The 12814-nt window shown below is 39.9% G+C and overlaps 1 long non-coding RNA gene across 4 annotated transcripts in view; it reads right to left on the bottom strand.

The window, feature by feature from the left end:
- LOC128930269 (uncharacterized) overlaps positions 1 to 12814 on the bottom strand; it is a 126310-nt gene that overhangs the window by 42246 nt on the left and 71250 nt on the right. For 2 of the 4 annotated variants that reach the window (XR_013530458.1, XR_008478109.2), the window contains exons 2-3: positions 7151 to 7374; positions 4987 to 5113 (exon numbers count right to left, since the gene is read on the bottom strand). This is a non-coding gene — a long non-coding RNA (uncharacterized LOC128930269). Of the gene's footprint in view, positions 1 to 4986; positions 5114 to 7150; positions 7375 to 12423; positions 12519 to 12814 lie in introns of those variants that run through there. The other 2 variants (XR_013530459.1, XR_013530457.1) reach the window with 2 other exon arrangements.

Below are 12814 nucleotides of genomic sequence, written 5' to 3'. Positions count from 1 at the left end.
TTGTTTACATACCATATAGCCTTTGTCTTTTGCTTTTATTTAATTTAAAAAGTGTTCATATTCAACATGAGTAGCATGCTTGATTCACAAGATCAGAGGTTCACCAACTTTCTCAATTCATAGTGCCCTTAGTGCCTTGCTAATTTCTTCACAGTGCTTCCAGTTCAAAAGAATTACCCATCAATTCCCTTTAGTAAGTAGTCAGGCTCAAACAACTCAACAAGCACGAATGTCCTAAAAACTTAGTAGGCATTTTTTTTTAAATCATACAACATTTGTAAGAAAAGAAACATTCTCTTTACTTTATTCTCCAATACTCGCAATTTCTAATGAGATGTCCATGATGGTTAGGCTCTGCAAAACTTGTCAAGTCTTAACATCAGATTGGTCACCACTACTGTTTCCTGTTCCACAGTGATTTTCACATGGTTCTCACTTTTTAACACAGCCTCTGAAAACTGAGCTTCCCAAAGATAGACTATCATCCAGAAAAGTATACTGTGATCTAATGTTAAAAATAAGTTCAAAGTACCTCAAGTTAGTAGTTTGCAGTGTCTAACAAAGGTTACTGTGTTTTCCTCAAACAGTTAAAATATCACACAGTTCCCATGTCAATTCACTGCAGCGTCCTGGGTGCCTTTGTGCAGTTTAGAAATCGAGGTACTAGAATTAACGTTTCTTGATGATGTCATGAACTATGCCATGTACATATCCAAATTTTCTGTGCCTAGCATGGGGACGAATGTACTCAATAGACATTGCTTAAAGAATGTTGCTTTTGGTTAATACTTTTCCAGTTTTGATTATCTTAATTCACAGTATTACAATTTGATATCGTATATCCAATGTATATACAGTCCCTGCCAACGCAGAATGATATATTTTCTTACATACACTCAAAGAGTTTAGGTGGAGGAAATTGGTGGAGTCATCTCTATTTGGAACATCTCAGATATTTCTCCATAAAAAAAAGGTTTTATCTCAAAGATTCCTAGATTTTCTCTAAACTTAGAAAAACGCTTGAAAAGTCTCATCACCTGCTTGCTCCCTGACATGGTTTGGCTCTGTGTCCCCACCCAAATCTCATGTCAAATATTAACCCCTGCATGTCAGAGGAGGGGCCTGGTGGGAGGTGACTGGACCATGGGGGCGGCTTTCCCCCTTGCTGTTGTTGTGATAGTAAGTGATTCTCATGAGATCTGATGGTTTAGAAATGTGGTACTTCCCCCTTTGCTCTCTCTCTCTCTCTCTCCCTCTTGCTCCACCATGGTAAAATGTGCCTTGCTTCCCCTTTGCCTTCTGCCATAATTGTAAACTTCCTGAGGCCTCCTTAGCAGAACTGTGAGTCAATTTAACCTCTTTTCTTCATAAATTTCCCAGTTTCAGGTAGTTCTTTAGAGCAGTGTGATAATGGACTAATACACTCTCTAAGATATTACAAACATGCATAGAGGTAAGTGTATGAACCAAAGATTGCTTGGACCACTTGATTTTATCCAGAGGTGGATGGAGGTGCATGTGTCCAGAAACAGAGTACTTTTTCCCTGCCCTTAAATTCCCTCTGAGCACAGAGGCTTTGGCCTGTGACTCCTACATGGATACTGTATAGCTGAGTGAATCTGAAGAATCATATACCACACAACACAGTCCTGGTTAAAAATGAATACGCAGTGGTGTACATATGCCTAATGATACAGACACACAATGGATACAGTCCTCGTCCAGCTACAACACGAATGAATCTTGAAAACATGATGCTACGTGAAAGAAGCCAACACAAAAGGCCACATGCATGCTCCTATTGGTCTGATATGTCTAGAACAGGCAAATTCATAGAGATAGAAAGCAGAACAGAAGTTATCAGGGGCTGAGGGCAAGTGAATAGGGAGTTATTGTTTAATGGGTGTAAAATTTCTGTTAGATATGACAATAATGTTCTGGAAATGGATAATGGTAATGATTGCACAACTTTATAAATGTACTTACTGCCACTGAATTCTACATTTATAAATGCTTAAAATAGGAAATGGCATGATACATGTATTTTGCCATTTTACCATACACAGACACAAAATTTCCCAGCCTGGAGAATGAGCTTTGCTTTAAAAATAAAGCATCAAACTTTATTTTGTCATCAAAAAATAAAGTTTAGAAAGGCAAGACCACCACAGCAAGCATATTTTCTAAAGCCACAAAATGCCCAATTAGAGCAGGGATTGACAAACCTTCTGTAAAATGATCAGAAAGTGAATATTTTAGGCCTTACAGACTGCAGGGTCTTTACAGACTTGCAACTTTTCAAATCTGTCCTTGAGTCTGCAAAGTAACTGTAAAAAACATGTAAATAAATGAGCATGCCTGATTTTTTAGCAAATCTTTATTCATGGACACTGAATTTGAATTTGTTGCTATTTTCACATATCACAAACTATTGTTCTGTTTTTGACTTTTCTTCTAATCACTTTAAAACATCAAAACTATTCTTAGCTCATGGATCTTATAAAGACAGACAGACTTGGCCTCTAGGCCATAGTTTGCTGATCCCTGAGCTGGAATTCCAAAGCAAGGCTGAGACAATACTGTACTGATAACTGTGGATTCTCTTCCAATATTAGAGATGGTTTTCCATGACGAGTGGGAAATGTCCTCCTTGGAAAACCTGTTATCCAGTGGCTCAGGCAGCATGAGGCATTCTGCAGTTGAGACAAACCTGAAGTTGGTGCTCATTTTCCCTTTTGAAACTTGGCCCCCCTATCCCATCAGGCCCCTAGGGCTAGCAGGATGCTTCATCGATCCAGCCAGGGAGAAAATCCATTCGATTCACTACAGGATGCTAAGAATGCCTTTTAACATCTCTTATAGGATTATTTTTTACTGCAACAGACACTTCAAATAAAGCAAAAAGCATAAGCAAGAAAAAAAAGAAGGAAAGAAAAGAACAGCCATTGTGGTAAAATTTATGGAAAGCATATTCTCAGTGAGGGAAATTTCCATTACTGCTCAAATAAAATGCTAGGCGTAATTTTTAAAAAATAGTAGTGGCATACTTTCTGGAAGGAAATTTGCAGGGAAAGAGGCTAGGAGCTGCCCAACACTACTAAAATAATATGAGTCAGGCATGTACTTCATTGCGCATATGACCAGATTCATTGGATGAGTAGAATCTAATTCAACACATTATACGAGCATCCAGTTTGAGTTAAAGACTTGAGACACAAGGTTCCCTAGTGTATGTACTATGAGTATTAAATGCATATTCTCAGTTTGTTTGTTGGTTTGGAGGGGTGGGTGTTGAGAGAGGGTTGGTCGCAAGGTAAAAATTCCAGATTTTCTAACTACAAAAATTTAATTTCTATTATAGCTGTTCCTGTTTCTCAGAGCCCTTAAACAAGAAGCATTTCTTCTCAAATCAACTGCTGCCATTTGAAATAAAGCCCCTGGTCAGTGACTCTAATACCCCCTACTGGGCAATATACAGGGGGATGCTGTAGGGGGCCCCCCCACCCAGCCCCACCACCGACCACGTGCCTGGAGTGCTCTTTCAAATGGCTCAGAGCTCCCTTTGAGATTCAAGGGCTGCTGACAGCGGGGAGCGTCACAGGGCCCCCGCTGGGCTGCTTCCTTGAACTTGTCCTTCTTCTAATTTTTAACATCTCTTCCTCTTTAATTCTCAGATTCCTCCTCTCATTTTTGTGTTTGAAGTCTCTGTATTAGCTTGCAGTGCCATTTCGTCAACACATTAGGTTACAATTGGCTCTAAATAATTTAAATATTTGGTCGGAACGAAGACAGCCACAGCCTGCATGTCCAGCTGAGCTCAGAAAGACCTTCCTTCATTAGTTCTAACATTATTTCTCATAAAATAGGAGGCCATTTGAGTAAAATGATAGTGGAAAAATTTTTAAACAGAACCAGCAAATAAACATGGTCTTTATGAGTTGTAACTCAATCCCCAGCTGATGTCATGTTTCATGTTTCAACTGCCAGAAAATGCCTGACATCTATATATCAGGCAGATTTATGGAGACTTCAGGGTAAGAGTTAAGAGGATCCCTTAAATAAGGATAGTGTGTTGGTCTGGGGGTAATTTGGAGCTGCTTTTAGCCATAGATTGAAATGTGCACATTTGGGTAAATTATAGGAATATGCCTTTCTACTTAATCTCTTTTTTATGTTCCAAAAATCTTTAGATCTGGGAGGTGGATACATGGGGCAGGGTCGGGGGTGGCGGCAGGGTGGGAAGAGAGAAAGAGAGAGAATGAGAGATCTTTCAAAATATGATTCTCTTTTGCCCCTATTTGGTCATTGATGTTTCTTTGGCAATGCTAGAGAGAAAAGATCCTGCATTACAAATCTCAGAATCATAAACCACACACAGACTCTCACCCCACCCAGGCATCTCTTGGTGGCAATACGGTTGTGTTGGCTACAGGAGGTGACCAAGGATGTGGCACCCTGGTAGTTTCCTATTAAGAAATTATTGTTAAGTCTGCTCTATGACAGCAGTTACCCCACAAGGACAGAGCTTTCCTAATATAAAACTCTCTTTATATTGTACAAGTTGGGAGCCAATTATCCCAGAAAAATAGTTTTGAAATAGCCCCAGAAAAAAATAACTCATACAGTTTTGACATGCATTGACTATACATTTGCACTCATGCTTCTCATAGGTCTAATTTGGTGAATTAGCAAGAATAAATTCCACTAGCTGATGTAACAAACACCCCCAAATTTCAGTGGCTTAATACAGTAAGGGTCTATTTGTTGCTTATATTATAGTCCTACTGGATATTCAGATTTCCACATGGTGATTCAAATACCCAGTGTTTGTACAACTGGTGACTTGGTAATCTGCAAAGACTTGGAATGCTCTACTGCATACTCTGCATCTTCCTAGGAAGTTTTAAAAAAAGAGAGAAACCAGGAGAAATACATAGGAGGTTTAATGGATAATTGGTCAGACTCGGTCACATGGCTCCACTTTACCTGCAGAATATGCTGAGAAAAGTGGTGTAGCTGTGATCCCAGGAAGGACAACTGGCTTCCAGCTTCCATTTTTGTGTAGAAACCAATGTGCTGCACTGCTGAATGGCTTCTGGGATTTCCTCAGAGACTAAAAGATTTGAAATAACAAAAAAAAATATTTTGTTACGTTAATATCTCATTGTGGACATGGGTATAATTTTCCTTAGCACTCACACTCATCCTATGAGGGAGGAAAGTCAAGTACTGTTGTCCCTACTTTTACATGGAACTCTGAGTGGGAGCAGGGACTTGCCTGTGCCCCAGGACATGAAACGAGTGTGACGAACTTGAATCAGAGCCCAGCTATCCCTGTGTTTACTACTGTATGAACAGGATAGGAGTAGAGGAAGTGGGGAACGGGGCGAGGAAGGAAAGGTGAGCTCAAGTGAGTTGGGAACTAGATAAAGTTGGAAGGCTAGTTTTGGTTTTGTCCGGGTGTTGGTGAAGACGTACTTATAGGATGTTTGAGGGGTGAGGCTTGAAATTATTTCAGTTCTCTGCTTTGTGGTTAAACGCCAGCTTGATTCAGAGATCCAATCCCTGTATGTTTCCATACACCTTTGTTTTTAATTTCTCTTCTTTCTTTTGCTTCTTTTCTTCTTAGTTTCTGTTGTTTCTTTCGGAAGTGGAAGTGCCGCTTTTTGCCGTGGTATGTTAATGTAACAATATTAAATGGTTATGATAGCAGACAAAGTGCAAGAGGGAAAGCTCTTATGACCTCCCATAATGAAAGGTGGCTCTGAATAGATGAAAACCTGTTACAATGGAACTGGCATAACAGGAGGGTTAAGGTTAGAAAACCCGTGTGTGTTGATTTCCACTGCCGGTACAATCATAATGGAATGTCTTCCTCCTTCACACCACAGAAAGAGCAGAGCTCAAGCCTCTTTGCTCTGGGTATGCAGCTTCAAAGAAGTGTTGCAAGCCTTCATAATCACGATTTCAAAGAGGTTGTGGAAATGTTTTATTAATTCTTATAAAGCAATCCTTTTTTCTTAATTTTTTCATTAACTTTAGACATTTACTTGCAATTACATTTGTTCAGTGAATACAATGACAGAAATTAATAATTCATAGCTTTTGTCAGGAAAAATTTAAAAAAAGGACCGTTGTTCAATCAAATACAACTTTAAATGCACAATCTTTATTTAAATAAGATTTTAAAAATAAATAATGGGGACTGTTATTGTACTTCCTAGAAACCTCTTCTTTTCCAAATTATATCTATGTTATACCCAGTGACATGAAATCCTGGGTTGTTCAGAGCACATCATGAAAATAACAGGTTCAGGTCTAATGATCTAAAAGGGGGGAAATTTGACTCCAGCTCAGTATTTGTGGGACTGCCTGGATCTTCTGGGCCCTTGTGGTTGATGGCAGAAAATGAGAGCATGATAAAGTTGGAAAAAATCAAAAAGATTTTGCCTTCTTGACAACTCCTCTTGTGACTACTGGGGAAATTAAGATCCACAGAAAGAGAGTGTATTAGTCCATGCTCGCACTGCTATAAGGAACAACCTGAGACTGGGTAATTTATGAAGAAAGGAGGTTTAATTGACTCACAGTTCTTCAGGTTGTATGGGAAGCATGGCTAGGGCAGCCTCAGGAAGCTTACAATTGTCGCAGAAGGCGAGGAGGAAGCAAACACATCCTATGTGACGGAGCAGGAGACAGAAAGTGTAGGGGGAGGTGCTACACACTGTTAAACACCTAGATCTCGTGAGAACTCATTCACTATCATGAGAACAGCAAGACTGAGTGATCCAATCACCTCCCACAAAGCTCTTCCTCCAATATTAAAGATTATAATTTGACAGAAGGTTCGAGTGGGGACACAGAGCCAGACTATATCAGACAGGGAGTCTTCTGAGTTCACAAAGGGAGTTAGTGGCACAAACAGGGCTGGCACATAGGTGTCCTGACTTCTCAGACCAAGCTTTTTCAATCTGTGATGCTATCTTTATAATTCCCCCAGGACTTGCCTAATGAACAGTTCCTGGGGATTAAGATTTGAGGTGTGCTAGGCAGACCAAACATTTCATCCCAATTGCCTAGCAACTCATCTGAAATTGTATCATGTTTCCCTTGTTCCAATGCAAATATCTAACACTATCAATCAACTTACGTGGAAAAGAAGGGTAGAAAATAAGGCCCAGGCCTGGCAGAAATAAGATGACATGTGGAGTGGTAGCAAGCTTTGCAGTGAGGTCAGAAGACAGTGGATAAGATGAGGACTCTAGGGCTGTCTTCCTCATCCTGCCTGCTCCAACTGATAAGGAGTAAAGACCTGGCTGAAAAACCGGTTCTACCCCTACTTGTCCCAGTCAAAAATATGGCATTGGAATCTGTCTGAAAAAGAAAAGAAGAAAAGAAAAAAGAAAAGTCAAATTTTTTAAAACTTCCAGGGAATTTCTAGCTCATCAGTAAGACTGGAAAGGGCAGTTTAACATAATGGTTAAAAATGCCTCTAGGTTTTAGTTTAAAATAAAATTTTAAAAAAGATGAGATTTTACTCTGTGGCCCAGGCTGGAGTGGCATGATTACAGGTCACTGCAGCCTTGAACTCCTGGGTTCAAGTAATTCCGACACCTCAGCCTCCTGAGTAACTAGAACCACAGGCACAAAATACCATTCCTGGGTAATTAAAAAAAATTTTTTTTTTGTAGAGATGGAGGTCTTACTATGTCACCCAGGCTGATCTTGAATTCCTGGCCTCAACCTTCTGCCTTGACCTCCCAAAATGCTGGGATTACAGGCACTTGGTTTAGGTTCGAATCCTGATTCAGTCAGCTATCAGTTCTGTGCTTTGGGAAAACCATTACCAAGATCTCTGAGTCTTTATTTGTAAAATGAGGATGGATCAGTTAGCTATTGTGCTGTTAAGAAACTGCCCCAAAACTCAGAGCCTTAAAACAGTAGTTATTTATTCTCATGCATCTGAGGGTTAGCCATGGAGGCTTTGCTTCTCACTGCAGTCTGCGGGTTAATAGTGGTGACTCTGCTATATGTGTCTCTAGTCTTACCTTTCTGAAGGTGAGAGCGGAGCTGCAGGAAGGCAGGAAGAAATGTGGCCTTTGAAGGCCAGGACTCAGAATTGGCGCTGTGTACTTCTAATTATGTATTGCTGGCCAAAAGCTAAAGTAGAGTCAAGAGATAGAAAAGGAAGTTCTGCCCAAAATGAGGCTATGGCAGGAATGTGGATGAAGTAAGGAGTCAAGAACTGGGCCCTCAAATGTAATTTACCATAAATAATAATCAATGTACTTTCTCATTGCATTGCCCTCACAATTAGCTTTGAAAGTGTCTGTAAAGTGCTTATGATTGGCTGTGCCCTCTAAGGTAATAGCAGGGTGCCTGGAGGTGGGCCCTTTACTGGGTGAGGCTCAATGATAAATTGGGGGCTAAGGGTTTTCTTCTTTGATTTGGGCAGATGTTAGAGGGGGTGCCTTCTGAAGGTGAGGAAATGTGCAGTCTTCCTGGATCCATCAATTTCCTGCTTCCAAGTACAGTATTGGTCCTCATCTCACACACCAAAGAAAGCAAATGGATTTGATTAGCAAATACTTTCATCTACATCCTAATTGAAGTCTCTGAGACTTCCTTGTTTTGGAAAATCCCATTTTAATTCACAGCACATCAGGTAGCCAAAAGAATTTCCTCTCCCATCAGCTGCCCCATCCCTCCCAAACCAGGGAGTTTATCCACCATTTTCTCACCAGCCCCCTCAGTCTGTTTCTAGAGGGATGCATCTAGGGTGATGGCTGGAAGATTCTCCTGCAGGTATTGATTCATTCCATGAACTGTTCAATCCAATGTATTTACAACAGAGGCAAAGGACAGCCTTCAGCTGTGCCCAGTCCAGATGTCCTTGCTCTGTGGCACTATCTACTCCCCACCAGGACCCCTGAGATGCAAAGCTCCCTCTCCCTGGTAGAGGTTGCTGCAGTGAAACTAAACTGTAGCTGAGAAGGTGACCATGTGGCCAACTGAAAATTCTGACCAGTTGGCACACTGTTGTCTCCAAATGAGCCGGCAGGAAACGGAGTTTCCTAAAACTTGGTTTTAAAGCACTTAGAACAGGAAACCATTTCCCATGCATGTTAGATCTCCCTAATGACCGGCTAACTAGAAACAGGCTATCTTAATACTCTGCCCCGAGCCATTACAAATGGCTTTCTTTCCAGACTTCATTAGAATATTTACTGCTATTTGGATAGAAGACTTTTGACACTGCAGTCATAAAATTTACAAAGAATCATTTTTTGCTTGTTTTTTGTTTATTTTCCTTTATTTTTCCAGTCTAAGAAGAACTTGGAAGAAGCGAGGAAAGCCCTCAACTCCCCCAGCCACCAATTTCACTCATTAGTGGTCTTTGTGTCTCATGACCTCTAATTGAGAAAATAAACATCCCTGTGGTAATCCAATAAATTGCCTTAAGAAAAAAACAGCTCCATCTCTCTTTTGTCAACTCCTGCGTCTTTCAGAATTACAACAAAAAAGAAGAAAAGTTGCAATGCGTGCACCTTCTATATGAATCTTCTAAACCATCTTCTAAATGGGATCCTATCCCCATTTCACCTCTGAGAAAACTGAGGCCGAAAGTCACCAAAGCCACACAACAAGTGACAGAGCTAAGATTGGCATCCAAGTGACATTGAAACACAGCTCTCTCTGATCACTTTCACTGCTCGTAATAATCCTCAAAGCAGATCCAGTCTGCACAGGCAGTGGCTACTCTATGAAAAAAAACTTTGGATCCACATTCACATTGTCTTAAATTTTATGCATCTAATACCTTCATAAAAATGATCGATCAGAACTCTAACAAAATTGATGTTAAGTCTCTGATCAGAGAAAGGTCACTGTGGGACATTGATGTTGCACTGTTTGCAATAGTGCAATATTCAGTTGATCTTGCAGTTGCTGAGTGGTGGCATCAGCCATTAGGGAAATATAGCAGGGTAAATGAATAGTGATATTGACGGGGGACATTGGGAGAGCCATTTCGCATTCAGGGAGGGATTCTGATGAGGGGGCATTTAAGTGGCATTCTGAGGAGGGGGCATTCTGCGGTGGTAGAAAATGTATATGTTTGAAGAACAAGTGGCCCCAAGCTGAGCATGGTGGCTCACGCGTGTAATCCCAGCTCCTTGGGAGACAGAGTTGGGCAGACCATTTGCAGTCAGCAGTTCAGCCTGGCCAACATGGTGAAACACGGTCTCTACTAAAAATTTTTTTAAAAATTAGCTGGGCATGGCGGCAGGCACCTGTCATCCCAGCCACTTGGGAGACTGAGGCAGGAGAATGCCTTGAACCCAGGAGGTAGAGGTTGCAGTAAGCTGAGATTACACTACTGCACTTCAGCCTGGGTGACGGAATGAGACTCTTTCACCCAGAAACAAAACAAAACAAACAACAACAGTGTCCCCAAGTATCTCTGATAGTGTTCTTGTGATCTAGAGTTGCACTGATAACTTTAGGAATTCAAACCTGTGGTCTAAGGTTGCATTGATAATTTTTGGTATTCAAAGTTCAAAGTTCTCTGTCTGTAGTATTAATGATCTAAAGTCCGCATTCCTTGATCACATAGTTTATCTGGTGTCCAAAACATCTCCACTGAGTCTCATTTTGCTGTTATGCCTTTGATTTTTATTACAGGATGTATGAAAAATGCTTCTCCACTCTCAGTGAGGCTTCATGGAATACACAGTCCGCTAAGCCACTCTATGAAGACAGCCAAGAAAAAGATAATCGCTCCTAAAACCAGTGTGTTTTCCCTCAGTAAGTAATCAACAGTATACAACTTACCATGTTTCTCCCTTTTTGCCTTGATTCCTAAGAAGCTCAAGGTTAAATTGAATATTCACTTAAAATAAAAAAGTTAGCCGTAGCCTTCAAGGCTTTTGAGTATTTCTAACGCTTAATCGTGAATCTGCTTTTCATTCCAAGAAGGCTTTAGTTCTCTTGGACCGGTGTATAAATAACACATGTACATAAAATCATGGGTGCCAAGGGTATAAGAAGTGATGATCTGCCTAAAAATGCACTTGGGTTTCTATTATTAGTGCTGTAGATAAGCCATTGTTTATCATTCCGTTTACATGGAGGCCAACCGTGTGACCAGATTGGAAGAAAAAAGAAGACAAAAATATTGCTATAGAACCATATGCTAATGTCTGCCTCCTCCAATGAATCACATCCCCCATATTCTGCCACTTTGTGTCATCTTCTCTCACATGCACACTGGGCTTGGCCATGTGATGTGCCTTAGCCAGTGGGACATCAAGCAGAGGCTTGATAAGCAATCACTATGTGCATTGCCTTCTTGAAATGTTTTCATCACCACGTAAGACAGCCAGGTCTAGCCTCCTTCCTTGAGGATGAAAGATCGCATGGAGAGAGAGGCCTAACCGTTATAGCTGATCCTCCAGCTCTATGCAGGCTCAGGAGTGAGCCTAGTTAAAACAAGCAACTAAAAAGAATAATGGGAATCGAGAAATCTTAGTTATTCCAACCCTCAGTTTTAGGATAGCTTGTTACACAGCACTAGATGATGAATACAGATGTCTACATATTACTTTTAGGACCAAAATTCTAGAATATTGTTACTATATATTTGGGTTCAATAAGTACTTGGTACATCCCTTAAAACATCGAGGGCCCCTGAAAGACTAATGTTGCCAGGAAGTAAAACATACCAACTGAAACACAAATTTTCTGTAAATTTACCATACAGAAGGCACCTCGCTTGGCCGAGGGGAGTGCTTTGATAAAAACACATAACCACTATCTTCAACAAGCTTAGTAGATGATAAGGCCAACATAACTTAGATAGCCTGGGATTGGCAGAAGAACAGAGAGAGAGATGAAAAAGTAGAATATTCTAAAAACAGATTCTAATAAATACTGGCATGCAATATACAGTAAAAGCAGCAACCATATCAAAAGCAAACCAAAAAAAAAAAAAGGAAAAAGTTTTCCATATATAGTACTAGAATAACATTAGCTAATAGAAAAAAACAAAACCAGTGAAGTTAAAACTTCATCTCATACCGAGACTGTAGAGATTACTCACAGCAGTATTATGCTTATATTGATTTTTCATAATTATTTAGGTATTTTAATAGTCGTTTATGAAACTGGTGGCAGCCTGAAATCAGTCATCAAGGGAGTATTTATACCACATTAATTGGTAAATGTTAGAAATCAGAGCTTTTCCAAGAATGTTTAACAAGACACCATTAACAAGGGAAAAGATTTGTATATTTGGACACACAAATATTGAAAGTTAGTTTATAGAAAATTTAGGAAATGCATTTGACTAGATAGTATATTTCATTTATATGAAAAAATATAGGTATGTATAGAAAAATATCAAAAGGAAATATTTAACCGTACCTTTTTCAGTCTGTGACTTCCAAATTTTCTACAATGAGACACGTGTAGGTTCTATCATCAAAAAATAAAAATTAAAAAAATTTCTTTAAAAATCTCATTTTACAAAAGGAAAATGAAAAGTCCTTCTCTTCTAAAACAGTAAAAATTGTAAATAATATTATAGCAGCCACTGGGTTTAAAATTGAAGTGTATGTTAGCATTGAACCCTCACCACAACCTCAGTGTGCAGATGATAATATCAAGGCTTGAAAAATTGAAGTGATTTGCCTGAGGTCACAGAGGCTGTAAACGGCAGAGTCAATGTCTGAGTTCTTTTCACCACATAACACTGTTTCGATCTCAGGCAATCTGCCCACTTGGACACAGAGGCTATTTTTATTTTAGGTGAAAG

Source organism: Callithrix jacchus, chromosome 20 (assembly GCF_049354715.1).
Source record: "Callithrix jacchus isolate 240 chromosome 20, calJac240_pri, whole genome shotgun sequence".
Taxonomy (NCBI): domain Eukaryota; kingdom Metazoa; phylum Chordata; class Mammalia; order Primates; family Cebidae; genus Callithrix; species Callithrix jacchus.
This window is presented reverse-complemented; position numbering and strand designations above follow the sequence as displayed.